Genomic DNA, 26,703 nt, shown 5'->3' on the forward strand with positions numbered 1-26,703 from the left:
ACAACTTTATTTTCTTCTAGCATAAAAAATTTTTTTCAGGTTTATCTATTAGCTGGCTCAAACGTAGAAACAAACATGTCTCTACTAATCCCTAGTTTCTTTGTGTGATACAGTCAAGAAATACGTATTTTTAAAGACAAATTATGTGTTCACATAATTATTTGAATTCCAATTTAATATTTAAAGGTTTCTATTTAATTTTATATCAAATTTCATTTTGAGGCACGAAAGATCTTGGTTCTAACTACAATAACTATGCATTAACTATATTAGAGTATTTGTTTATATTATATATTATATACATACATATATATAGTTTCAAAGAATGCTAATAATGAGCTTTTGCAGTTATTTTTATCTTTAGGATCTATATGCAAATATATACAATCAAATTATCATACATAAAGTCATTTGAGATAAATCCTTGACATATAGTCATATTCATTTATTTCATTTTACCTTTGATTTTTAGGTATTATTATTTATTTTATTATTATTTTTTTTTGAGATGGAGTTTCATTCTTTTTGACCAGGCTGGAGTGCAATGGTGCAATCTTGACTCACCACACCCTCTGCTCCCAGGTTCAAGCGATTCTCCTGCCTCAGCCTCCCGACTAGCTGGGATTACAGGCATGTGTCACCACACGTGGCTAATTTTGTATTTTTAATAGAGACAGGGTTTCTCCATGTTGGTCAGGCTGGTCTCGAACTCCCAATCTCAGGGGATCCACCCGCCTTGGGCTCCCAAAGTGCTGGGATTACAGGTAGGTATTAATTTTAAAAATTTTATTTTATTTTATTATAAAACATTTACATGGTTCTAATTGTGTATTCAGAGAAGTTGCCTTCTTCACTTGTTTCCACCTCCCACTTATAGAAAAATATTTTTTAGCTTTTGGTTTATCCTATCATTTAAAAGACATGAGAAAAAAGTATATATTTGCATGGGTTTTACAGAATGAATAAATCACATTCACAGCTTCCTCTTTTCTGAATAAATGGAAGGCCGTTGTACAAAACCCAAAACTTTTGTCCACTTTGATTTTTTTTTCTTAATCTATCTTGCAGATCACCTCATAAGTGTATATATTTTCTTGATTTCTCTTTATATTTACATGTTATCACATAACATAGATAAGTCATAGTTTGGTAAACCATTCAGTTAATGGACATTCAGGTTGTTCTTCAGTTTCTGTGTAATATCTTTTTTTTAAATACATTTGGCATATTGCATATATATCTCTTCTCTAATTGTCTGAAAATAATTTGTTTTTCTGTGTATAAAAAAATGCCTGGCATAGAGCAGATACTCAGTAATTATGTTTTAAATAAATAAATAAATAACAGTTAAGAAATAAACTAGATTACATATTAATTTCATATTTATAAAAATTTTCAAACACCATATTTCTTTCCAGTTAATTTCATTTTTTTTAAACAAAATTCATTGAAGAGTAACCTGACATTTGCTTTCTTCATTTCTTTATTTTCCATTATAGCTTCTGTTCCTATAAATCTGCTGCAATAGATCTGGCCAAGGGTAAACCCACTGTTTTAAAAAAATCTAATGGATGTTTTCAGAACTTAATTTTACTATGATTTACCTTAGCATTTGACACAATTAATAAGACTTTTTTTTCTTAATTACATTACCACACTGTCCCAGTTTGTGGACTCCTTCTCAGCTGGTTTTGTTAATTTCTCAATTTCCTCATAATACAACATTTTTTATTTTCTCAGAATTATATTTTGCATTTCTTCACTTCTCTCTCTGTATTATTCCCCTCCTGTCATTACTTTTCATTTAAACTTGACAGCATCTCTATGAGATGACATCCAAATTTACATCCCTGCCAACTTCTTACATGAATTCCAAACTTACATGTCAAATTTGCCTTCAAAATTTCCACATAGGTACTCCCAAGGTATCACACCCTTAACATGTGCAAAACTGAAGATGTAATCTTTAACTTCCCCCCATACACAATAGCTGTTCTCCAATCCTCCATGACAGTTCTTATAACCAGAACATTCATTTTTTTAAACCAGAAATCTAACATTTTTATACTAAGTATTCCAGGTACACTCATTTTGTTCCAACATGTGTACTTTCTCTTCTCTCTGGTCACTTACATGACACTCATATGAGTCATCGTCACATCTTATTCATACTACTCCAGTAACTCCATTCTTTTTCTACAAAAATCCACTCTCAAGTAGGTATGGTAGCTCATGCTTGTAATCCCAGCACTTTGGGAGTCTGCAGTGGGCAGATCTCCTGAGGTCAGGAGCTCCAGACCAGCCTGGCCAACATAGCAAAATCCCATCTCTACTAAAAGTACAAAAATTAGCCATGCGTGGTGGCAGGCTCCTGTAAACCCAGCTACTCAGGAGGCTAAGGCAAGGAAATAGCTTGAACCCAGGAAGCGGAAGTTGCAGTGAGCTGAGTGTGCCACTGAACTCCAGCCTGGGCGACAAGAGTGAGACTCCATCTCAAAAAAGAAAAAAAAAAAATCTACTCTGTAATGAAAGCCAGCGATTTTTTTCAAAATACAAATAAGATCATATTAATAAATCTCTATTGCACTTTACATAAAAATCTAAGTCCCTTATCATTACTGACAAGCCCCTGCACCACCTGGATCTGTGTTAACTCTCCATTTCTTGCTCTTCTTCCCTGAATTCACTCTATTCAAGACTCGCTGGTCTACTTTTTCTTCCTGGAATGCAGTGAGTTCCTTCCCACTGTTTAGCTTTTGCATATGCTGTTTCCTTTTCTGGACTGCTCCTTCTAACATTTTATGGTCATATCAAATATCATTTCTTCAATGTGGCCTTTGTTGAGAACTCATTCGTGAATAGACTCCTTGTGTTACTTTGCCTGTTCTTTCTCTTGAGAGCATTTTAAACACAACTATTGATTTTACAGTTATGAGTTTGTTTGCCTATCAGATATTTATCTCCTCCATAAGTATATAGGCACCATGAGCACCAGGAAAGTTTCTATTTTGTTCACTACTGTATCCCTAGCAATGAGCACAATACTCAACACCTATTTCTAGATAAGCAAATTAAGTCTTTATATTATATAAACATTAAGAAATGACATCTAATCCTTTCAGTTTAGGAAGATAAAATGTCTTGCAAATGTTCTCACCTTTTGTAAAAGGTAAACCTAAAATACAAAAAATTTGAGGACACTGTCATCCAGAAGAAGCCTCCGTGATATCTTATCCAAATGACTTCAGGAGTCACCTCACTGGTTACCTCCTTTCCACCCTGTTCCTGCTAAAATTTGCTCCCCACAAGTAGCCACATCTGGGAGTCCTGGGTAATTTGACATATTTCAAAGGAAAGGAGAAAAGACAATGCAAAAGTGAAGTACAACTTAGGATGAAGCCTCCAAAGATACTTATGCCCATTAAAATTTGTTTTCCCTTCAAACCTCCTGAACTTCTTAACTGAGAGAAAAATTGCTATGCACAGACCTTCTAAAGAAAGATGAGAGGCTTCCTTGGAAATTAGGAAGTCAATACTGAAATGGTAGTGAGAAGCAGCATAGTCTCCAAAGGGAACTCACAAGTGTATTTCTTTTAATGTTGAAGACACACAGATACGCTCAGCTGACTTTAATCAAGGTCTCCTTAGGCTCAACAGCAGGTGAACTTTCCTAGCACCACAGATAAGTAATTTGCCAACTGGGATAAGTGTGAAAGATACTACAGCCCTGGGTAGCTATATAATCCTTAGAAGTAATTAGTAAGAGATTATAACCTGGCATTCTGCTCACAGCAAAACACCCTGTTATCACAGCAGTGACCTCGATAGGTGTTAAATTGACACCTATTGAACAAGCATCTTAATAAGAGGAACACTTCAGGGAAACAGAAATGGGCTTGTTTTAATGTAACCATCATGTTTCTTATGATGATGATGATATTTAAGTACAGCACTCTTTAACACATTTGTTCAATTGGCATGCTCCATAATCAGTAAAATTATAGGAAAGCAGCACGTTGTTTGAAATTCAGCTCTTTTTTTTTTTAACAATATAAATTAATGTGGGCCATAGAAATGCTAAGCAAAGCACCAGGAAGTTTAACGAGAAGCTGGAGTTTTAAATTTATCTGACATGCCAAATTTTCAAAGACCTTTTAAGAATTTTTATCCCTTTCCCCTTACAGCAGTCCTGTAAGGAAGCTCAGCACTTATTAGCATCCTAATTTTACAGATGAAGCAAGTGGAGATGTAGAGAGGGTAAATGGGCTGCTCAGGGTCTCGCAGGAAGTCAGCGAAGGATTACAGCCTGAAGGTCTTCTTGCTTTCAAGGCAGCAAGAGGAACTGGCTCCATGAAGTTCTTTTCCTAAGTGATAGAATGCGTATGCAAGCATCTATGGACATTTAAAATGAATAGGAACTTTTTAGAAAGTAGTCCTCTTAATATAAAAAGCTCTTCAAAAAAAGTGATTTTCCGGATAGATATAATCAAAGTCACAGGGAATTTTGTTGAGAAAATTTATCTTAAAATTCATAATCTTCCACTTATAAGGGATCTATCTTTGGGCAAAATAACCTCTAGCGACTCCTTTTCTCTTTCCTAAAATTGATTTAGTCACAAAAACTACTCTCACATAGGGTTGGTGAAAAAAACAAAATAATAATAATAATTCATTGAAAGGTCAGGAAACAATTCCTTGAGTGTCTTTTATGTGGCAAGCACTCCAAATACTAAGGCGCAGAGACCCGGTCTCCCTTCAGAAATGTAGCACTACTGAATGTTTTAGGCTGTTGATTTTACATTTAGGCCACCAAGAGTCCTGTGGAAATGTGGAAATATTTGCTTCATGCCCCCCATCTCAGGCACATATTTCCTCAGTAAATCAACCTTTAGTTCTAAAGTAGGAATTATAATAACTGCCCCTGAAGGATATACAGTTCAAGGCAGCTGTGAAGGTAATTCAAATTTAGTTTAATGCATTATTTCCTGAGAGAAACAGACAATGTAAACAACACTAAGCAGGCAGCTCCCAATAGACCATCTTAGAGAAATATGCAGGTGAGTATAAACACTGTAAATAACTAATTAAGCTAGACACCTACCATCTAGATTGCTATGAATTAATGTGCAGAATCTTCATCCTAGTAGAGTTACTTGTGACCTACAAAACATAAAACATCAATGCATTTTTTTAAAGGAAATAAATTAAAATCACATAGAAAATCAAAATATAAACGTATACCAGAATTTGTCTTCAAAATTCCTTTCTGAGCAATTTTAAATAAAGTTTTTAACCAAGTAAGACTTATTGTGCCTCTTTCTGTAAAACATATTTGAGTTTTCAGAACATTTTGATTGGTTTTAGTAAAGTAAAATGTATGAATTCATGGATTTGAGTTTATAAACAGGTATCCTAACTTATTTTACATTTTATAACTAAAAAATGTCAAATGAGTTTAAAATACTATCTTATAGGTACTGTTTTAGTTGTCAATAGCTGCATGACAACGTATCCCAAAATTTAGTGGTTGAAAACCATAAATATTCATTAGCTCATAGTGTCTGTGGTTCAGGGATTCAGATTAGCAGAGTGGAGTCTTCTGAAGTCGCAGTTAGGAAGTTAACAGAGGCTTCAGTCATCCAAAGGCATGATTGAGGCTGTAGGAACTGTGTCTAAGATGACTTACTCATATTGCAGTTGGCAGGAGGCTTCTTTACTTCCTCACACATCAGCCTCTCCATAGCCTACTTGAATGCCATCATAACTTGTCATCTGTCTTCCCCTAGGGCGAGTGATCCAAGAGAGAGAAAGGCAGAAGCCAAGCTGTCTTTTCTGACTTTGTCTCTCAAGTTTCACTTGGTCACTTTCTCTTTTTGTATCTATTCATTAGAAACAAAGAAATAAGTTCATGACTACTCTAGAGAATGTGATAGGCTCCATCTCTTGAAAGGAAAATAATTTGTGTACATATATTTAAACTACCACAGTTACTTATTTTAGAGGTATTTCTAGCATGTGGCTATTAAAGGGAGCTGAGCATGTGTGAGTAACATTGACGTCTCCATGAATTACCTTATCAGTTTAGTGGGGCTATCCAGTGTAGTGCTCAGAGCCCAGATTCTGGGGCCTGGCTTCCCAGGTCACAATCTTGGCTCTAATATGTACTCGCTGTGTTATGTTGAGTAAACTGCTTGGCTAACTTATGCCTCAGCATTTTCTTTTCAAACAGGAGTTAGTAGTTCTTACCTTTGGCTTCTTGTGAGTACTAGCATAATATTGGGGTTCAGAGTGCACTCAGCTCCCCTGAGAGGGCGTTTCTCCAGGTTCTTGGTCTCCTGCCCTCTCAAGAATGAGAGAGAACACAGACTCAAAAGTGTTTGTAGAAAGTGATTTATTGAGAGAGAGAGAGAGAGAGAGAGAAAGAAACAGCTAACTTTCACAAAGTGAGAGAATCCAGAAAGATGGAATCCAGGAGAGGAAAGCAGCTTCCACACTGAGTAAAAGCGGTCTTAGAGAAGAAAGATACAGAGAAAGATGGAGTTTAGGAGGGAAAGACAGGCTTTCACCAGAGAGTGTGGAAGCTGACCCCTGAGGGGAAATCCAGGAGAGAGAAAGACGGCTTCCAAGAACCGTTGTGGAAGAGGACCCAAACATGGAGTCCAAAGGGGTGTGGAAGAAGGGGACTTTTAACCCGCCTTCTCTAAGACCCCGGGCCAATGAAAGGAGTTCCCAGAACTTCCGCAGGAGTGATTGCCTCTTAGTTTCTTGCGGCTTCCTTTCCCTCAGCCGCACCAGCAAAGGAAAAAAGCCGCTTGCCGCCCTCACTTTAAAAGCCTTATTTGCAGCCACTGCTGGGCGGCCGTGAGTTCCCCCGCCCTCGGGGCTTTTGGTTGCCATGTTGACCCCACCAGAACAACGTGCTCGGTTGGGCCACGCCCCGAGCCACTGCCCACACAGGGACCCGCAGCCGGCACAGGCCAAGGACCCGGGGAAGCATTTTTTACACTGCTGCCTGGGACTGAGGAGCACTGGAGAGGCCTGCCAAAACCACGCACCAGGCTGTGGTGCTCCCTGGTACCCTGTGGGCGTGGGCTGTACCTTGCCTCTCCCTGCTGTTTTCTCCCAGCCTGTGGTGCTGGCAGCTACTGAACGCTCCTGGGCCCACGCGGGGGGCTGGGCCGTGGTCTCCGTCGGTTCCCATTTCCGGCCCACAAGGAGCAGTGCTCGCTGGCTCCGCCCCACAGGAAAAAAACTGCGCTTTAATTCAGGACAGCCTGGCAGCCGCTTAACACAGGCTGCGTTGTGCCTCCGAGGCGCTGCCGCTCAGGTTCCCCTCAGCAAGCTGCTGCTGCTTCAGGTGAGACAGGACGGAAGGGGGCTGGTTTTACTCACGGTTTTGAAGTGTTTTTTTTCTGGCTGCATCCCTTTCCTGGTGTCTCCCTCTTTCTGGTGTACCCCTCTCCTGGCGTAACCCTCTACTGGCTGGCTCACCAAATGTAGTATTGGGGTTCAGAGTGCCCTCAGCTCCCCTGAGAGGACGTTTCTCTGGGTTCTTGGTCTCCTGCCCTCTCAAGAATGAGAGAGGGGACCACCACAGTGCGCGGTAAATGTCGACTCAAAAGTGTTTGTAGAAAGTGATTTATTTAGAGAGAGAGAGAAACCAGAGGAGAGAGAAAGAAACAGCTAACCCTCACACTGAGAGAATCCAGAAAGATGGAATCCAGGAGAGGAAAGCAGCTTCCACCCTGAGTGGAAGGGAATAGAGAGAGATGGAGTATAGGAGGGGAAGACAGGCTTCCACGAGAGAGTGTGGAAGGGGACTCCAGAGGGGAAATCCGGGAGAGAGAAAGATGGTTTCCACGAAGGGAGTGTTCGTGGAAGGGGACCCGAACATGGAGTCCAAAGGGGTGTGGAAGAAGGGGTCCTTTAACCCACCTTCTCTAAGACCCTGGGCCAATGAAAGGAGTTCCCTAGAACTTCTGCTGGAGTGATTGACTCTTAGTTTCTTCTCATGCCTGAGAAGTTTAAACATAAACCGTTAACTCTCCCGGATTGAGACAGATGGGGTGGGGGTCGGGCGTGGCGCTAGGAACTTCTTGCCCTTAAAACTACGCCCTCTGTGGACCCAGAAAGAGAACACCTTCCCTCACTGTGAACAAATATTAAAAAGTGCTTAGAATATTGCTTGTTGCATTATAAGCTTAATAAGCTTTAATGATCACTGAGTTGACTTTAATTGTAGTAGCTCAGCCATATAGGAAATGACTTTATTTCTATAGTCAAAAATATGTTTTTCTTTGTCAAAATAGAAATTTAGATTGAACCAGTAGACAATAAACATATCTTACCTGACACAACACAATTGATTAGCCGGTATTTAAAAATGCGCTATTTCATTTTCTATTTCCACAAATACTTACTGCCTAATCCCCAATTTTGGGGTGAGTCTCTTTGTTGTTTTTGTTGTTGTTGTTTTTATTCCCATAGGTAGTTTTATTTTTAAACCATTAAGAAAAGATTTAATGTATTTAATATTTATTCATCTTAAATGAATAATTCAAGTAAAAACAATGCTGTCTGAAATTAGTTTGGTTGATGTGCTTTTCTCTTTCCAAAAACATGGCTCTACCTGAGTGTCCTTGGTTTTTATTCTTCTGACAAGCTTATCCCTTACTATGCTGTGTTTCTTTACGGCTTGATTGCAGTGTGTCAAAACTGCTGGGCTCTAATCATGAACCTCCTTTTAAAGATTCACTTGCTTCCCAGTAGCTGAATACTTACATCCATCCGCCAACTGTTTCTGCCAGTATCCTGCTGCCTTCTCATGTGAGGAGCTCCCAAGCCCTTTCTACTTCAGCAGCTTAATGAATGCTTTAAGTTGTGAATACTGTTTTCTCTATGAGGCTAGGGCCATAAATCCTTCCAAGTCTGCCCTCTCTATGTTAGACATAGGACAAAAATACACGCCCCTCCTCCCCACCTCAACTTTCTTTCTCCTGGCAGATCAAAAAATTATCTTAGCTGTTTGAAACTAGCTATTACCAATCCTGCATCTCAATGTCTCTCTCTGCCTCCTGTTCAGAAACAAATATGATTTTTGTAGAAGCAACTTGTGATAGCAGATCTGTCACACACCAAGGTAATCATGTTGGGGAAACTCTTCCAGGACTGCAGAGTAGAGAAATGAGTTATGTGTAAATAAACTGGTTAGTTGCAAACTTACTTTCAAGATTTCCTTTTCACTTCCTTTCTGAGAGTATCTGTTTATTTCCTGGTAAGACAAAGAAGGGTATTAAATCACATTTTCTATCTTATAATTTGCAAAGTTTTGGTATTGTTAGGTATGGGCTACTAAGTAATTTTAGTTTCCATCCCCATTTCTACCCCACTGTATATGCTTCCACCTTTAAACACACACACACACACACACACACACACATACACACACACACACACACTCACTTTATCCCAAGGTGGAATCACACTTGGAATTAAAGTATTCCTTAAATTATTGCTTCCTGAAATTAATATATATTGTTGCATCTATTCAAGCATTAACCACATAGGGACAATGCTCCTAAGATTTGAGATTGGACTATCTGGATATACATACTGTCTGCTCCACTCAGCACTGGGTATAATCAGGTAGATTACTTAATTTTGTTAACTATTGCCTATATGTAGAATGGAGATAGCAGAACATCTATGTCATATGATTATTGTGAAGACTAAATATGATACAGTAAGCATATAACATATTGCCTAGTAATTGGAAATCATTCGTTGTATTTCAGCTATTAATTTATAATTATTATTGCTATATCACTAGTAACAAATATACTTCATTTATTAAAAGGACTAAAAATGGTATTTTACTTTATGGACATTGAATCTCAATGTGGCCAACCAACTCTTTATTAATGACTCTCATTTCTAATTTTTTGATATAAAATGTGATGCTATTGATGGACATTCTTGTACAAATATCTTCACATTTGTACAAGATGCATGGCTATATATTTTTTGCAATATTTCCCAAATTATCAGTAGTCCTACAAAGAATGACTAAGCAGAAATTAAAAATTTTTACTTCTATAAAAGTGTTTTTGTCATTATTTTGCTGAGATGTTTACTAAAAAGGAGGTATATTTTTAGCTTTTTTTTTCTTTTTTTTTTTTTTTTTTTTTTACATAAGGCAAAAGGATTTGTTTTATGGCTTGAATTATGTCCCCCAAAAAGATATATTGAAGTTCTAACCTCTGGTATCTGTGAATGTGACCTTATGTAGAAGTAGGGTCTTTGCAGATGTAATTAACATAAGGTCATTAGGAGGGGGCCTAATCCAGTATGATTGCTGTCACTATAAGAAGGATAAATTTGGACAAAAAGACAAATAAGCACAGAGGGAAGACGTGTAAAATCACACAGAAAGATAACCAGGTAACAGCATAGGCAGATACTTAATTAGGAATGTATCTATACACCAAGGAATGTTAAGAATTGCTGGCTAATACAAGAAGATAGAGAAGGTAAGAAAGGATTCTCATTTTCTCTGACACCTTGATTATGAACCTCTAGCCTCCAGAACTGAGGGACAGACAATAAATTTCTGTTGTTTTAAGCCACCCAATTTGTGATACTTTCTTATGGCAGCCCTAGGAAACCAATATAATTTCCCCCATCTGTGTTGGTAATCAACTTTAATTATTGTTTTATATAAGACGAAGTGAAAAATGGAAAGCTTGGAGCATCTTGTCCCCTGCATAAAACCTATTTTACTGAAAAATATAATTGCAGAATTATCCATAAATTAGTTTATATTGTTGAAAGTGCATAAATAAAACTTGACACATAACATGAACGCTCAATAAATATTATGAAAAGCACAGTTTAGCATATTATAAAAGCCACCCAGACAGAAATTAACTAGCTAACATCTATCTATCTATCTATCTGTCTGTCTGTCTTATATGTACCCAGATATGATGCTGTGGGCAGCATCCTAATTTAGATGGGGTTAAAACAAAAAACAGTTAATGTTAATTAACTATTAACATTAACAATTAATAAATATCCTCTCATCGTAGTAGTCAGAATTAAGACATTCACATCTGTGAACAATACAAGCTAAAATTTATTTGCCATTTACTCTGTGTCAGTGGTACATATACCCCATAGAATACTATGCAGATATAAAAGGAACAAAATCATATCCTTTGTGGCAACATGTACAGAGCTGGAGGCCATTATCCTAAGCAAACTAACATAGGAACAGAAAACCAAATTCCATGTGTTCTCACTTATAAGTGGGAGCTAAGCATTGAGTACACATGGACACAAAGAAGGTACTAACAGACACTGGGGCTTACTTGAGGATGGAGGTTGGAAAGGAAGGTGAGGATTGAAAAACTACCTATTGGGTACTATGCTTATTACTTGGGTGAGAAAATAACCTGCACACCAAGACCCTGTAACATGCAATTTACCTGTAACAAGCCTGCACATGTACCTCTCAACCTAAAATAAAAGTTAAAAAATAAAAAATTTGAAGAAGTGCACATTAAAAGAAAAATACACAAAAAAACTTCAGATATGTTTTTATTTATGAAAATGATTGACTTTTTGACATGTATTTTTCTCATATTATTCTTATATTGTTTATATATAAATATAAATGTATAAAAATACATTTACCTATAAATCTTAGCTCTATGGTAATGCTTACCTGATCTTCCCATGTGGAATATCAAAATCATAATTTTAAAAATGTATTGAGTCGGCCGGGCGCGGTGGCTCAAGCCTGTAATCCCAGCACTTTGGGAGGCCGAGGCGGGTGGATCACAAGGTCAAGAGATCAAGACCATCCTGGTCAACATGGTGAAACCCCGTCTCTACTAAAAATACAAAAAAAATTTAGCTGGGCATGGAGGCGCGTGCCTGTAATCCCAGCTACTCAGGAGGCTGGGGCAGGAGAATTGCCTGGACCCAGGAGGCAGAGGTTGCGGTGAGCCGAGATCGCACCATTGCACTCCAGCCTGGGTAACATGAGTGAAACTCCATCTCAAAAAAAAAAAAAAAAAAAAAAAATGTATTGAGTCAAAAAATTTAATACTATAAAAGAAATAATGAGAAAAATCATGATAAATCAGATCATTGAGAAGTACTTAATGTTGCTGTAGATGGTGGCTCATACCTGTAATCTTAGCACTTGGGAGGCCAAAGCAGGAGGATCATTTGATGCAGGGAGTTCAAGATCAGCCTGGGCAATGTAGTGAGACCCTGTTTCTACAATTTTTTTTTTAAATTAGTCCAGCATAATGGTACATGTTTATAGTCATAAGTACTCAGGAAGCTGAAGCAGGAGAACTGCTTGAGCCCAGGAGTTCAAGGTTCAAAGAAAAACGGTTAATAGGTTAATATTGATTAACTATTTATATTATCTAATTATAATTAATGGAAAACTCTGTAAAACTGATCAAATAAATAAGAACTAAAGAGATATTCCATGTTCATAGATAGGAAGACTCAATACTGTCTACATGTTAGCTCTTTGAAAATCGATCCACAAATTCAATGAAATTCCAATCAAAATCCCAGAAAGTTGTTTTGTGGATAAGAACAAACTGATTTTAAAATTTATATGCACAGCAAAAAGACCCAGATCTCATCTGGATCTATTGCTTACTTTTTAAAAGAATTATTAATTATTCATTTAACTTCCTTAATGGATATAGACCTATGCAGATTATTTATGTGTGAGGTTTGGTAGATTGTCTTTCAAGGAATTGGCCCGTTTCATCTTTGTTATTATATTTGTGGGTATAGAGTTGTTTGCAATATTCTTTTATTGTCCTTTAATGTCCAGGGATTTATAGTGAGGGTTCTTTTTTATCTCTGTTATTATTGATTTCTGTCTTCCCTCTTTTTTTCTTAGTCTAACTAGGGGCTTATCAATTTTATTGATCTTTTAGAAGAACAAGCTTTTGGTTTTGTTCATTTTCTTGTTTTTATGTGCGTGAAATCTTTGAAGTTTTCTATATATGCAATCATGCCATCTGCAACGAGAGATAATTTTACTTCTTCCTTTCACATTTGGATAACTTTTATTTCTTTCTTGTCCTATTGCTCTTGCCAGTACAGTCAGTACTATGTTGAATAGAATGACCAGACTTGCCTTGTACCATATCTTAATGGAAAAGATTTCTGTTTTCCTCCATTTATTTTAATGTTAGCTGTGAGTTTTTCATAAATGGCTTATTATATTGAGAAACTTTCCTTCTGCACCTAAACTGTTGAGAGTTTTAATCAAGAAAATGTGGTTAATTTTGTTAAATGCTTTTGCTGTGTCAATTGAGATAATCACGTGGTTTTTATCTTTCCTTCTGTTAATGTGAAATATCACTTTCATTGGTTTGCATACGTTAAATCAGCTTTGCATCCTAGGAATAAATTCCACTTGAATATGATATGTAATCCTTTCAATAAACTATTAAATTTGCCTTGCTAAAGTTTTACTGAGGATTCTTGCATTGGCCTTAGTTTTCTTGAGATGTGTTTGTTTGGCTTAGTCAAGGTGATGTTGACCTCACAGTGTGTTTGAAAATATTCCCACTAGCTCTATTTTTTGAAAGAGTTTAAAGAATTTTTTAGGTTTTTTTTTCTCTTTTTTTCTTGTTTTCTTGATCTTGAGTAAAGTCAGACTTCAAAGATATGTATTTTTTATAATAACCTTTTATATTTCATTGTGCTGAATTTCTACTGAGTATGTTTCTTGTTTGTGCACAGTATCTTCATATATCCGGTTATTATAATTTTCAGTTTACATGTCTGATCAAAGTTTCTGTTACAAAAAGGATATTTATACATTGCAGTTTCTTAAGTAGTATTATTTGTTTTGCTTTTTGTGAAAATAGTAACTATTTGCTACAGCAGTGATTATCAAAGTGTTATCTAAGGATTCCTATTGTCTGAGATACCCTTTCTGCATGTGTCTAAAACATCCAACAGTTTTCTACATCAATCATTTCTCATCCTCTGATTTGAGTTCAAAAGCAGAAGTGAAGGGAACTTATCTCTATAGAGATAATGTGCAAAATATTTTACACACTTTAGTCATATAATCTCTCAACAAATTAAATATGAGTTCCATGTTATAGAAGAAAGAAATCTGGCTTTCAGAAGAGTAAGTGATGTTGTCCACATTTTCACTCCTAGTCATGAGACTAGCAGTCTCATGAGAGCAATCAGACTCCTTTTCACCTCGCTACAGTGATAATGTGGGCCAGGATGATTAATCTTGACTGAATAGGAGTAGATACTATTGTACACCTAAATAATAGTAGGTTATAGTGATCAGGGTCAAAAAAAAGGCCATTCGTTCATTTATTCAATAATATTTCTTAAATTACTATTAGGCATGTTCTAATAGGTATGGAGAAAGGAGAAGAAATTAAACTAGACCCTTATGACTATTGATTAAGATAATAACAGAAAGAAGTAAGTGCAGACAAACTTGTGCTTGGTTTGGAGGTCCAAAAGAGTCTGATTATTTGACACACACATTTTATTCTTTTTGGGTTTGTGTATGTGCACATACCCATATATGAGTGTCTTTTCTGTTCATTTATTGTACAGCTAGTATATTTTGTTATCTAAGGCAAAGTCCAAAACAGGAGAATTTGTGTTTTTTAAATAAACTATTATCTGTTTCCCCTGTTTATGGCAGAAAAGTGGTTTTCATCAAAATATGACATTCAGTTACTACCATGTTTGGTTAGTATCTACTTAATTAAAAAACAGCTGATTTTTCTTCTATCCTTGCAAATGTATACAAGAATAGGGAGCAATTCAAAACATGTGTAGTACCTAAGCATGGCTGAATGGTTTCTGTATGAGAACATGAGAGTTTCGATGCTTAATAAGAAGAGACTGGTTGGATTAGATGTATATCTTGACATATTTATTGGTGTTTTTGAGTAATTAAGTGTGATATAAGACATAGTTTAATTGATATGTTAAAAAGATAAAAAATTTCATATGAATATAAAATAATGTTCAATGTAATTAATTCCTTTTAATGTATTAATTCCTTTTTATATGAGAAACTGGTACATATGAAGAGAGAAAAAAAAAAGTGAAGTTTCTAATCCAAAACTTCAGTGAGGGCTGGGTACAGTAGCTCACACCTGGAATCCCAGCACTTTGGGAGACCAAGGTGGGCAGATCACGAGGTCAGGAGTTCAAGACCAGCCTGGCCAATATAATGAAACCCAGGTCTACTAAAAATATGAAAATTAGCTGGGCTTGGTGGTGCGCATTTGTAGTCCCAGTTACTTGGGAGGCTGAGGCAGAAGACTCCCTTGAACCCAGGAGGTGGATGTTGCAGTGAGCCAAGATCACGACACTGCACTCCAGCCTGGGCAATCGAGCTAGACTCTGTCTCAAAGAAAAAATAAAAATAAATAAATAAACTTCAAAGAAATAAAAATGAATGTAACCACTGAAAAACTTTTAAAATGAGACTATCTAGTAACTCTCGCGCTTTTCTAGTTCTTCACTAAGTTATACTTAAAGACAGATAAGCATGAAAAAGAATTCATAGGTGTCCGGAAATGTGACTATAAACAGCATGCTACCACATGACATTTCTTTGAAATTTTAGGTTTTATCTGAAAAACTAAAATTTTTTTCACTTAATGTATTATTTCACTATTAATACATCATTCTTTATATTGCAATAAAACAATGTTTTAACTCTTTAAATATAATAAACATTTCAGGAAGATGTTTTATGTTTACTGTGTGTTGAGCATCTGAATTATAGAAATAAAATAATACTTATCCTGCAGGAATGTGGGAGATGATTATCCTGTCAAGTTGCCAAATATGCCCTCATATCAAGCCATACAGCAGTATAAAGAAAATCTTTTCAATAAAACTAGCATAGATTTAATATTCTAACACTCTCTGTCTGTCTGAACTTGCATAAGTTACTTAATCTCTGTGAACGTCATGTGTCTCATCTAAAAACTGACTTTTTAATGATTGTAAATAGTGTTTGTAGTGTTTAATGGAGTCATAAATATAATAAGTGCTCGATAAATGGTAAATATTGTTTCATTCTTATCATCATTCATAGTAATAGGATCATATCATTCCCTCTTGTTGGCACTGGCAGTCAATACTGAAAAAGAAATAGCTGAGGCTAAAGTTGCTAAAAATGTTAAGTTTTATTATCATTGTCATTATTGCCACCATCATTAGGCTATCCATCAGTAATTACTAAGTACCTGCTATCTGCTGAATCTTGAGAATAACAAGAGTTAAAACATACAGACTCTTTCAAAGTGACCTGAACTCAACCTGCTTAAAATTGAATTCAGGATCTTTATCCTAAAACCTGATTTTTCTTCAAGGTTCCTTATCTTTATGAATCACATCACTACGCATGGGTTATTCATCAAGGGTTATTCATGATTCCATCTTTTTTCCTCATCCTCAATATCTAATACATTAACAAGTCCTTCTGATTTAACTCCAAGTATCTTTCATGTATGCTAGGTCGAACAGTGTCTTCCAAAAATGTATGTCCAACCAGAACTTGTGAACGTAACCTTAGTTGGAAATGGGTACTTTAAAGATGTAATCAAGTGAGGATCATATGGGATTAGGCTAGTCTCTAAACCAATAACTAGTATCCTTGTAAGAACAAGAAACTTGGACACAGACACCCAGGGGGAAATCCATTTGAGACAGAGGCAAATATTGGAAAGATACATCTACAAGCCAAAGACAGCAAGGATTTTAGGCAACCACTTGAAACAAGAAAGAGGCAAAGTAGGATTTTTCCGTAGAGCCTTCAGAGAGAGCATAACACCACCAACGCCTTGATTTCAAACTTCAAGTCTCCAGAATTGTGAGAGGATAAAATTCTGTTGTTTTAAGCCACCCAGCTTTCTGTGCTTCATTATGACAGACCTAGGACGTTAATACATCACCTGTGTCTCATCACCCTATTCCAGGCCATCGTCATCCATATGCTACAAAAGCTTACTGCCTTCACCTGTTGGAATCTGAAACAGAGATTAAATACTAATGTTTAACTTTTGAGGTACCACCCCAGGGCATGGAGAGTGAGGACACAGCAAAGTAAGAGAGAGAAATATTATAAATAACGCAAAATGATGCATTATTTCGTTGACCACTGCATCATCATGAGCCACAAAACAGATGCAGCTGGTTGCTCAGCTACGTGAGATATCTCTAGACATACCACACACACAAAAAAAATTTGCCAAGGTATTGTCCATAGGGAGGAGGAAGCAGAGAACATTTATTTACGGGCTTCCCCCATCACCTGTTTCCCAATCATCAAAGTGGCTGATCGAAGGGTTAACTTCCCAACATTAGAGTAATATTATCTGGCCCCATTGGTGGCAACTTGAAATACTAAATTTTATATCCTGTGAAATGATACTTTATACAAATCCAGAATCAGTAGAAAAAACTGAAAACTCAGAACATGAGGTTCATTGACTCGGTAGTTCAGCAGCAACCACAGAGGAAGAGTGGGCCTCCCAGGTAAGTGACTGGTAGACCACAGGGAGTAGAACAGCAGGGAGGCCAAGCAGCTGCATCTGGAGTAAAGCAAGGGGCTGAAATGTGAGAGAGAATACACAAAGGAAGGTGCTCAAGAAGTACCAGATACATATCTTGACGATACTTTCTGCATTGACTGATACATCTCTAACTATTCCATTAACAACACTGCAGCTATATAAATTTTGTAGGATATAGCATCATTTGCTTAGAATTCATCAAAGATTCTCCATTGCTGTTAGGGTAAAGAGCAACATCTTTAACATGATCTATGCAATATCGGATTCTAACCCTATCTTACAAGTCCCCTTACTCTCTGCCCTGCTACCATAGTGTTCTGCTTTCATTTCCTCATGTTTGTTACATGAAAGTATTCTGTGTTACATCATAGAGGCTTCGTATATACTACTGCCTGTGTCTAGAAAGTTCTTTTCTAACCTTGAGCCTTGCTTTTCCTAGTTAAATCCTACTATTCCTTCAGATCCCCTTTTTAGTTTTTCTTTAAGAACTATTCTCACTTACCTAGCCTCCTAAACTTCTCCCATCATATGCTTTCATAACCACGTACCTCATCTCTGTCGCACTTACTACAAATACAGGTATTCATGTAATCATTTATTTATTTATTTTTGAGATGGAGCCTTGCTCTTTTGCCCAGGCTGGAGTGCAATGGCACAGTTTCAGCTCACTGTAACCTCCACCTCCTCAGTTCAAGTGATTCTCCTCCCTCAGCCTCTAAAGTAGCTAGGACTATAGGCGCGTACCACCATGCCTGGCTCAGTTTTGTATTTTTAATGGTGATGGGGTTTCACCATGTTGGCCAGGTTGGTTTCAAACCCCTAGGCTCAAGTGATCCATCTACCATGGCCTTCCAAAGTGCTGGGATTACAGGTGTAAGCCACTGTGGCCAGCCTGTATTTGTGTAATCTTTTATTAACTTCTGGATCCTCCAATCTAATATAAGCTTCATTAGGTCAGAAGTTTGTCTTTTGCAGGGATATTTTTTTGCACCAATATAAACCCAAAATGCAGCATTGTGTCTGGTACATGGTGCACTAGACACTCAAAAATACCTGAATGAATTATTTCAAGAGTTTGAGAACAGTTTTATAGGGAGGGGATGTCCATAAAAGATAATATGTACAACTTTGACTCAGTAGTTAAGTCTTTAAATAAAAACTCAAGGCAAGAAGAGCTACAACAGCTTAGAAGCCAGGAATTCAAGAAACAATGAACTTTAGATAATCAGAGAGGATGGAGCAGGGTCTCCTTTATCATATATGCTAGTGTTGGCTTCACCTCCCTTTTTGGCCATGAACAACAAACCTGTGATTTTCCTATGAGTGATGTTATCTTAATGTAATATTTTATTCTGGTAATTCTCAACCTACCACTGTGATATGATTTATTTATTTGGTTAGTGTAGAAAAAAATTAGGCATTTGTAATAAATATGCCATAAACCCATTGTAAATAATAACTTTATGTACCACAACTATCTCATATCTCACATGAGTTCATTTGCATAACAGAGTTTATGTTAATCATATAATTATAGAAATATCAGACAGCAAGGATGGAATTCAGAAACTGCATTACTAAAAGAAACTCATTCTAAGAGCATGCTAGTTGGAACGGTATTATACTTTGGCAATCATACTTTTGTGTTGTTGTTTTTGCAATTGTTGATGTTTTAAGAAGTGATGTTTAAAACATCAATTGATCTTTCAACAAAATTTGGAAAGAGTTGTTATGATACAATTAAATGGTATTTTGGTGTTTCAAATTATAATCTACTAGTAAATTAAAATGTAGGATATGGTATAAATAAGGATCTATTCAGCCCAGTTGAGATAATGAAATATTCTGTTTATTTTAATATAAGCTTGGCTACCCCATCAATGACTTTCTTTTGAATCTGGTAGTGAGCTAAGACCTTAACCAACCCCCTTTCCACTTTGCTTGTCTCAAAGACCTTTCTACCAAGATACTATTCTAATGAGTGTCATGTGTACCTGTAGCATCTTAAGATGTGGTCTTGAGTTTGGGACTGAGTGGTAGCCAAATGCTATAAAAGTGTTGAGGAACCTGTTATCAAAATCCAAATTTAAAAAAAGAAAAAAGTCATGTTAGTGGACTCCAGTAACTAAGTAAGGCATCTGATATTGGAGCCTGGAAGTAATGGTGAGCCATGCATGTAGTAGTGAAACAAGTGGTCAAAAGATCAATGTGAAATGGAGTATACAGGTGGCCCTTGAGCAATGCAGATTTGACCTGTGTGGGCCCACTTGTATGCAGATTTTCTTCCAACTCTATCACCCCTAGGATAGCCAGACCAACACCTCATCCTCCTCCAGGCCTACTCAACATGAAAATGATAAGGATGAGGACCTTTATGATGTTCCACTTCTGCTTAATGAACAGTAAATACAGTTTCTCTTCTTTCCGATTTTCTTAATAGCATTTTCATTTTCAGATTAGTTTATTATAGGAATAGAGTATATAGTACACATAACACAAAATATGTGTCAACCAATTATTTATGTTATCAATAAAACTTTTGGTCAACATGCTATTAATAGTTCAGTTTTGAGGGAGTTCAAAGTTATATGTCAATTTTTGGAGGGCTGTGCTCCCTAATCCCTGAGTAGTTCACGGATCAACTCAAGGTTTCTGGGCAGAATTATTAAAATGTCAGTTGTCTTCTTTTAATGCATACAATAAAGGACAGGGTGAGGGAGATGAGCTAAAAAGAAAACTATTAAGTTTTCAAGCACTATTAGAAGAAATACAGAGAAGCCAGGATTGCTGGATTTGATTATAAGGACTATTTCACATCTCTACTCCTTGACAGAAAAACACTCTTAGAGAAAGAAACCATCACAGAGTAAATATCGCATCAAGGACATCAGAGCCTTTGTTAGGAATTCTGAAATATTCAAGTTAGTGCCTATTTGACTCTCTCATTTTGACAGGAAACTTCAAGAACATTGAAGTTATAGCTCTTTAAAAGTCTAGCTTCAAAATACTTTTGAAGATATCTAGAAAAATGATATCTCAGAAAGAAAATAATTGTAGATGTGGCTTTTGTCTAATGAAGTGAACTATAATTCATTGAAAACATAACTTTTAGGGAATTGGATCACTATGGATGTTTAATAGAGGACAGAAACAACTCAAAAGCAAAGAGAGCTTGGAGGATCCTTTCTTCTTCTTTCTTTCTTTCTTTCTTTCTTCTTCTTCTTCTTCTTCTTCTTTCTTCTTTCTTCTTCTTCTTCTTCTTCTTTCTTCTTCTTTCTTCTTCTTTCTTCTTCTTCCTTCTTCTTCTTGTTGTTGTTGTTGTTTTGAGACAGGGTCTTGCTCTGTCATCCAGGCTGGAGCACAGTGCAGGCTCCCTGCAGCCTCCACCTCCTGGGCACAAGGGATTCTCCTACTTCAGCCTCCCGAGTAACTTAAGACTACAGGAGTGAATCACCACCCCTGGCTAATGTTTTATTTTTTGTGGAGACAGGGTCTCACCCTGTTGCTTAGGTTAATCTTGAACTTCTGACCTCAAGTTATCCACCTGCCTTGGCCTCCTAAAGTGTTGGGATCACAGGTGTGAGCCACCATGTCCAGCCGGAGATCCAACTTTCAATAGACAGGAAACAGGATGAAGAACCTACTCACACACTTATGCAAAATAAGGTTCTTGGGAGGAGTGAGCAGCAGAGCCAAGAGCCATGAAGCACAACCAACTAGAAAATGACTATGAAAGCAGAGCTGTATCCTGATAAAGGAGTACTCCTTGAGCTAGTAATAAATATAGGACGCCTAATAAAATATGCTGGATCAAGTTTCATAATTGCTGTGAACAAATGACTATTCTATGCCTTCTGTCCTTTGAATGAGATTGTCTAATGCAATTATTGCAGTTAGCCTTTGCCCTGTCTCACAAATATATGTTGTGTGTTTTGGGAGAAGTGATAGATAATTATTTTAGTTTTAGTTAGTATGGGGAGATGAGAATCATTGAGGCCAGACGGTATCTGTGGTGTTATGTTTCTATAGTCATCCGCAAGGAATCAACTTCATTGTATCCGTGTTCTTATATGGTACCCTCCAAAATTGACTCTGATATTGGCTGTATGATGTGCTTTACACCCTATGTGACACTAGCAAATGAATTGCAAGCATAAAATGAAAAGCACTTGTTAATTAGAGCTTGCTGTCTCCTGAAACGTTTTTACTCACTATGTGGAAAAGCTTAAACTAGCTTTTTCATGAATGAGAGAGAATATATAGAGAGGTTCCAGTCTTGTTCATCTCAGATGAAGTCCAATACACTCATGATCCCAGTTGACACCATTTAAAACAGATCTGAGTCATCCTAGATGAGTACAGCTCAAATTGCTGATTCATAAAATTAGAAGCAAGTAGACAATTGTCGTTTTAGTCACTAAGTTTGTGGAACAGTTTCTTATGCAGCAAGACACACCTGATATCTCAGCCTCCCAGGCAGACTCTACTTCCTGTTATTCTCTATTTCTTTTAAAAGAGACTTCCTAATTTCCTAATCATTTTACTGACTAATTACTTTAAAAATATATGACACCTATAGCTCTAAGTGTCTCTCCATGAGACTGTAAGTCACCTAAGAAGTATACCTTACTTAATTTTGTATTCTCAACATCCAATACAGTATCTACACAGAATAGGAATGTAATGAATTGGATTATGAATGAGCAACAGTAATTTCTTCATTTATCCAATACTGAATTTTAACTTGATATTCAGCACTGAGGATGATAGTTAAAATTATTTCAGGAAAACAACTAATTTTATTGTAATTCAATTTGATTTTTATAAAAGTGTATTTAATTTTACTCAGGAACTTACTAGCATTTTACACATTTGAATGTAGCTTAGAGAGAAGACAAATCTAGAGATATTTTGTTCTAAACCTGAGACTGCATTCTAGTGATACTATTGTTCCGAGGCCCTTATGTCTAGGGCATATGATGACTAAACATAGAACCAGTACACTTTTTTGTGTGTGATTCATTTATTGAACAATTAAAATTATTTTGGAAAATAAAGCCTTTTTAGGTCCCTCTATGTATGTGACAAAGGACATATGCACCAGTAAGACATTACACATGCTAAGCTCCCAGCATTCAAGCAGTTTTTCCAGACCCCACATCTTCCATCCCTCACCACCGGTTCAGATCCCCCTGGTTTTTATCACAAGGCCCATTGTAGGCAATCAACAGCACAACAGTTAACCACCTGGCCCCAGAAATTCAGTTGCTCAGGTGTAAATTGTGGCTCTGACACTTGTTAGCTACATGCTTTGAAACACATTTTTAAAAAATTATACCTACGAGTTGTACGTATTCTAAGAGTACATATGATATTTTAATACACACATATAATGTGTAATATTATCAAATCAGGGTAATTGAAATATCTATCACCTCAAACATTTATTTTTTCTTTATATGGAGAACATTTGAATTCTTCTTTTCTAGATATTTTGACATATACAACAAATTACTGTCAACTATAAGTCACTTTAGTGAACGATCAAGTGCTACATTGTATTCCTTCTAATTGTATTGTTGTACCCATTAACAAGGCTCTCTTCATCACCCCTTACATGCTACCCTTCCCAGCTTCCCAGATTTAATCATCAATCTATTCTCTATCTTTGTGAGATCTGCTTTTTTAGTTCCCACCTATGAGTGAGAATATATGATATTTGCCTGTCTCTGGATTATTTCAGTAACATAGTGACTCTCAGTTCCATCCACGTTGCTGCAAGTGACATGATTTTATTCTTTTTATGGGTTAATAATATTCCATTGTGTATATATACCATGTTTTCTTTATCCATTCATCTGTTGATGGGTACTTAGTAATTGCATATATTGGCTATTTTCCAGAGTGCTACAATAAATATGGTTTATTTTCTAGAGCAAACTACATACAATCTATGGAAATAGAGGTGATATTAATTGGCATTTCCACCAACACTGTATGAAGGTTTCTCTTTCTTTGAAACCTCATCAGCATTCATTATTTTTTTATTAAAATTTTTTTAAAGATTATTTATGAAGAAAAGCCATTTTAATTGGGGTGAGATGATATCTCATTGTAATTTTAATCTGCATTTCCTAGATGATTAGTGTTGTTGGCCATTTTTTCATATACATGTTAGTCATTTGTATGTCTTTTTTGAGAAATGTCTATTCAGATATTTTGCCTATTTTTAAATCAGATTATTTGGTTTTTTGCCATTGAGTTGAGTTACTTATGTATTCTGGTTGTTAGTTTCTTGTTGGATGGATAGTTTTAAGTGTTTTCTCCCATTTGGCAGGTTGTAGCTTCACTTTTTCATTGTTTACTTTGCTGTGAAGAAATTCTTTAGTTTGATGTAATCTCATTTGCCTGTTTTTTGTTTTGTTGCCTGTGTTTTTGAGGTTCCCATCCAACAAAAACCTTGCCCATATCAATGTTCTAAGGCCTTTCCCCAATGCATTTAACTAGAGTTTCATATTCTGAGATTTAAATCTTTAAGCTATTTTGATGTAATTTTTGTATATGGTGAGAGATAGGGGTCTAATTTTGTTTTTCAGCATATGGTTATTTAGTTTTTTCCAGCACTGTTTATTGAAGAGACTGTCATTTCCTCAGTGTATATTCTTGGTGTCTTTGTTGAAAATGATTCAGCTATAAATGTTTAGATTTATTTTGTCTCCTTTGTTGTATGGAACACATTATCTAATCTGTTACTGTTTCAGTTTTCTCCTCTGCTAAGTAGATACAAAAATTGCACTTACCTCAACATGTGAAGATTAAAATCAGTTTACATATGGTGCAAAAAAATATGCAATGCTTTTCAGCAGAAAAAAATTGCAGAAATGTTAGCTCTGCATAGATTCTACTTTTTGGCCTAGTCCTTCCCAATGAAAGCTTTGGGTTAACTGTTTGCCTTTCATTGATTTTTTAGATTCAGTCCCTGTATTATTATTCAAAGATAATCTCACCATATCTCTGTCCTGAAACCAGTAGATTCTTTGAAATTGTCAATATCAAAGACAATTTCATTGGTGGGGAATTTGGATAATACATGTTTAGAATATATCTTAATTTACTCATTGAGATGTCAGCAAATAATAATGTTTAATTTTTGAGAAGATGGTCTCTGTGTTGGCAATGCCTATATTGCTATTTGTGATGATTCTTTCCAGTGTACATCAGTAATGAAGACTGTTGTCTGATATCATTTTAGTTCATTATGTTTGTAATATAATCTGTTTGAATGTACTTGTTTCTGCTCCAAACAAAGACTCTATTAGGGAGTATAAAAGATAGTATCATGATTATTAGAAAGTAATATGTGTTAATTACAGTAAGATCTACCAAGCTAGCCTCATTTATTTTGATTTTTTTTTTTTGGAATTTTGATTTTTAATTTTTATGTTATAGCAGTACTTTTAGTTGCCTTTTTAACCAACATTTTCTTTTTTCTTCGAAATAAAGTCCTGATTTTATTTACAGAAGTATGCCTAGAATGGTTTGAAACCATGTCTAAATAAAGAGATTGAGCCATTATCAGTTGAAGCCAATCACAGTAGTACTATTTCTCTCATTAGTGATAGGATTTTACACGAAGGTGATACAATGCTAGTCAATGAAATATGAGGAGTTCTGTTGAGGTTCTTCTGTGAAAGATATTCCTCAGTAATAAAAAGTGAAACAGAGGAGGAAATAACTTCTTCTCCTACTGAATGTTGTGTTATCTGACTAGAATGACTGGGTCTTGGGTAGCTTCATTGTCATCTTGAAAGATTAGGGACACATTGAATATGGCAGAGCAAGACTGAGGAGCTTGATGACATTATGCAAAAGCTAAATTCATTAGCTCTAGAGGAGCTTGCCCCCAAAACCTTTTTATTATGTGAGTTAACATATTTTCTTTGTTCTTTAAAACAGTTGAGTGGAAATTTTCTGGGTTTTGTATCTTAAAAAATTTCTGAAACATATTTAAAGGATGATAGTAAATGTTACTTCAAAAAGCATGTTTATGTTATTTCTATGGATAATATGAGACCATTTAAGTAATTTTATGAACTAGTAAGCATATAATTCCCAAGAGAACTAGATTGTACATCAGAGTCAAAAAGGAAACAGGTCGTTGGGGCATGGTATAGCACTCTATCTTAATCAATATTTTTTATCCATTTATAACTGTTTTTGCCATTGATATAAAGGAGAAAACCTAGAAGCTGAAGTCTGAAGTTTGTTGTTCAATGATAAATGATATTTGTTTATCATTTTATCATTTCTCATTGTATATGATGTATATATACATATATATGTACATATGTAGTGTGAGTTGTGTATGTAACATGTTTATATTTGTATTTTATATAAAGTATGTTAAATATTATATATTTATCACTTATATATACATATGTATACATATGTATATTATAACACCAACAGAACACAAAATATGGCCTATTGTACATGCTCATGCTTTCTACAAGCTGTTTTCTGAATATCCTTCCCATTCTTATACAAATCGTCAATTTGATTGGTGCTCTATTCAAAACCATTTTAATAGATCGGTGGATAGAATTCCCAACTGCTGAGAATATTGACTGCTAGTAGCTCATCTTTGCCCCCTTTTCCAGTGAATTGCCCATGGCTGCACAGGAGCTGCCATAGCTAGGAGATTAACCCCACTTTCTGAAGTGACAAACTGAAGCACCTTTAGTGATAACCAACAGATGACTGACACAATGGTACAAAAGAGAGCTCTTCTGCTGCAAAGTGGAGACAAATACTGCAATTCATGCTTCAGAGCTCCTGACAGGACCAAACTGAAGCTAAACTCTAGCAAAACTGATATGTTTGCTTAGTTTTCGTCCCCCACCCTGTCCTGTTTCTCTTCCTCTCCTTCTCTTGAGGGCACTCTTGCAATAAATCAGTTTCACCAGAATTCTCATCTGAAAGTCTTCTAGGAAACTTGAGTTAAGTGATTACACCTGGATAATTTCTCAGTATCTTTCAAGACTCAGGTCTACTGTTATTTACTCTATAAAACCCTTAAAATTTT

At 36.1% G+C, this 26,703-nt stretch overlaps 1 long non-coding RNA gene across 1 annotated transcript in view; it reads right to left on the bottom strand.

Annotated features, from left to right (window-relative positions):
• Window positions 1-5,138, bottom strand: part of LOC116556696 — a 6,096-nt gene extending 958 nt beyond the window's left edge. The window contains exon 1 of the long non-coding RNA XR_004271120.1: window positions 5,102-5,138. This is a non-coding gene — a long non-coding RNA (uncharacterized LOC116556696). The remainder of the gene's footprint in view (window positions 1-5,101) is intronic.
• Between the last annotated feature and the right edge of the window lie 21,565 nt (window positions 5,139-26,703).

The sequence above is a fragment of the Sapajus apella genome, unplaced genomic scaffold, assembly GCF_009761245.1.
Source record: "Sapajus apella isolate SASKATOON/1434 unplaced genomic scaffold, GSC_monkey_1.0 scaffold2, whole genome shotgun sequence".
NCBI lineage: Eukaryota > Metazoa > Chordata > Mammalia > Primates > Cebidae > Sapajus > Sapajus apella.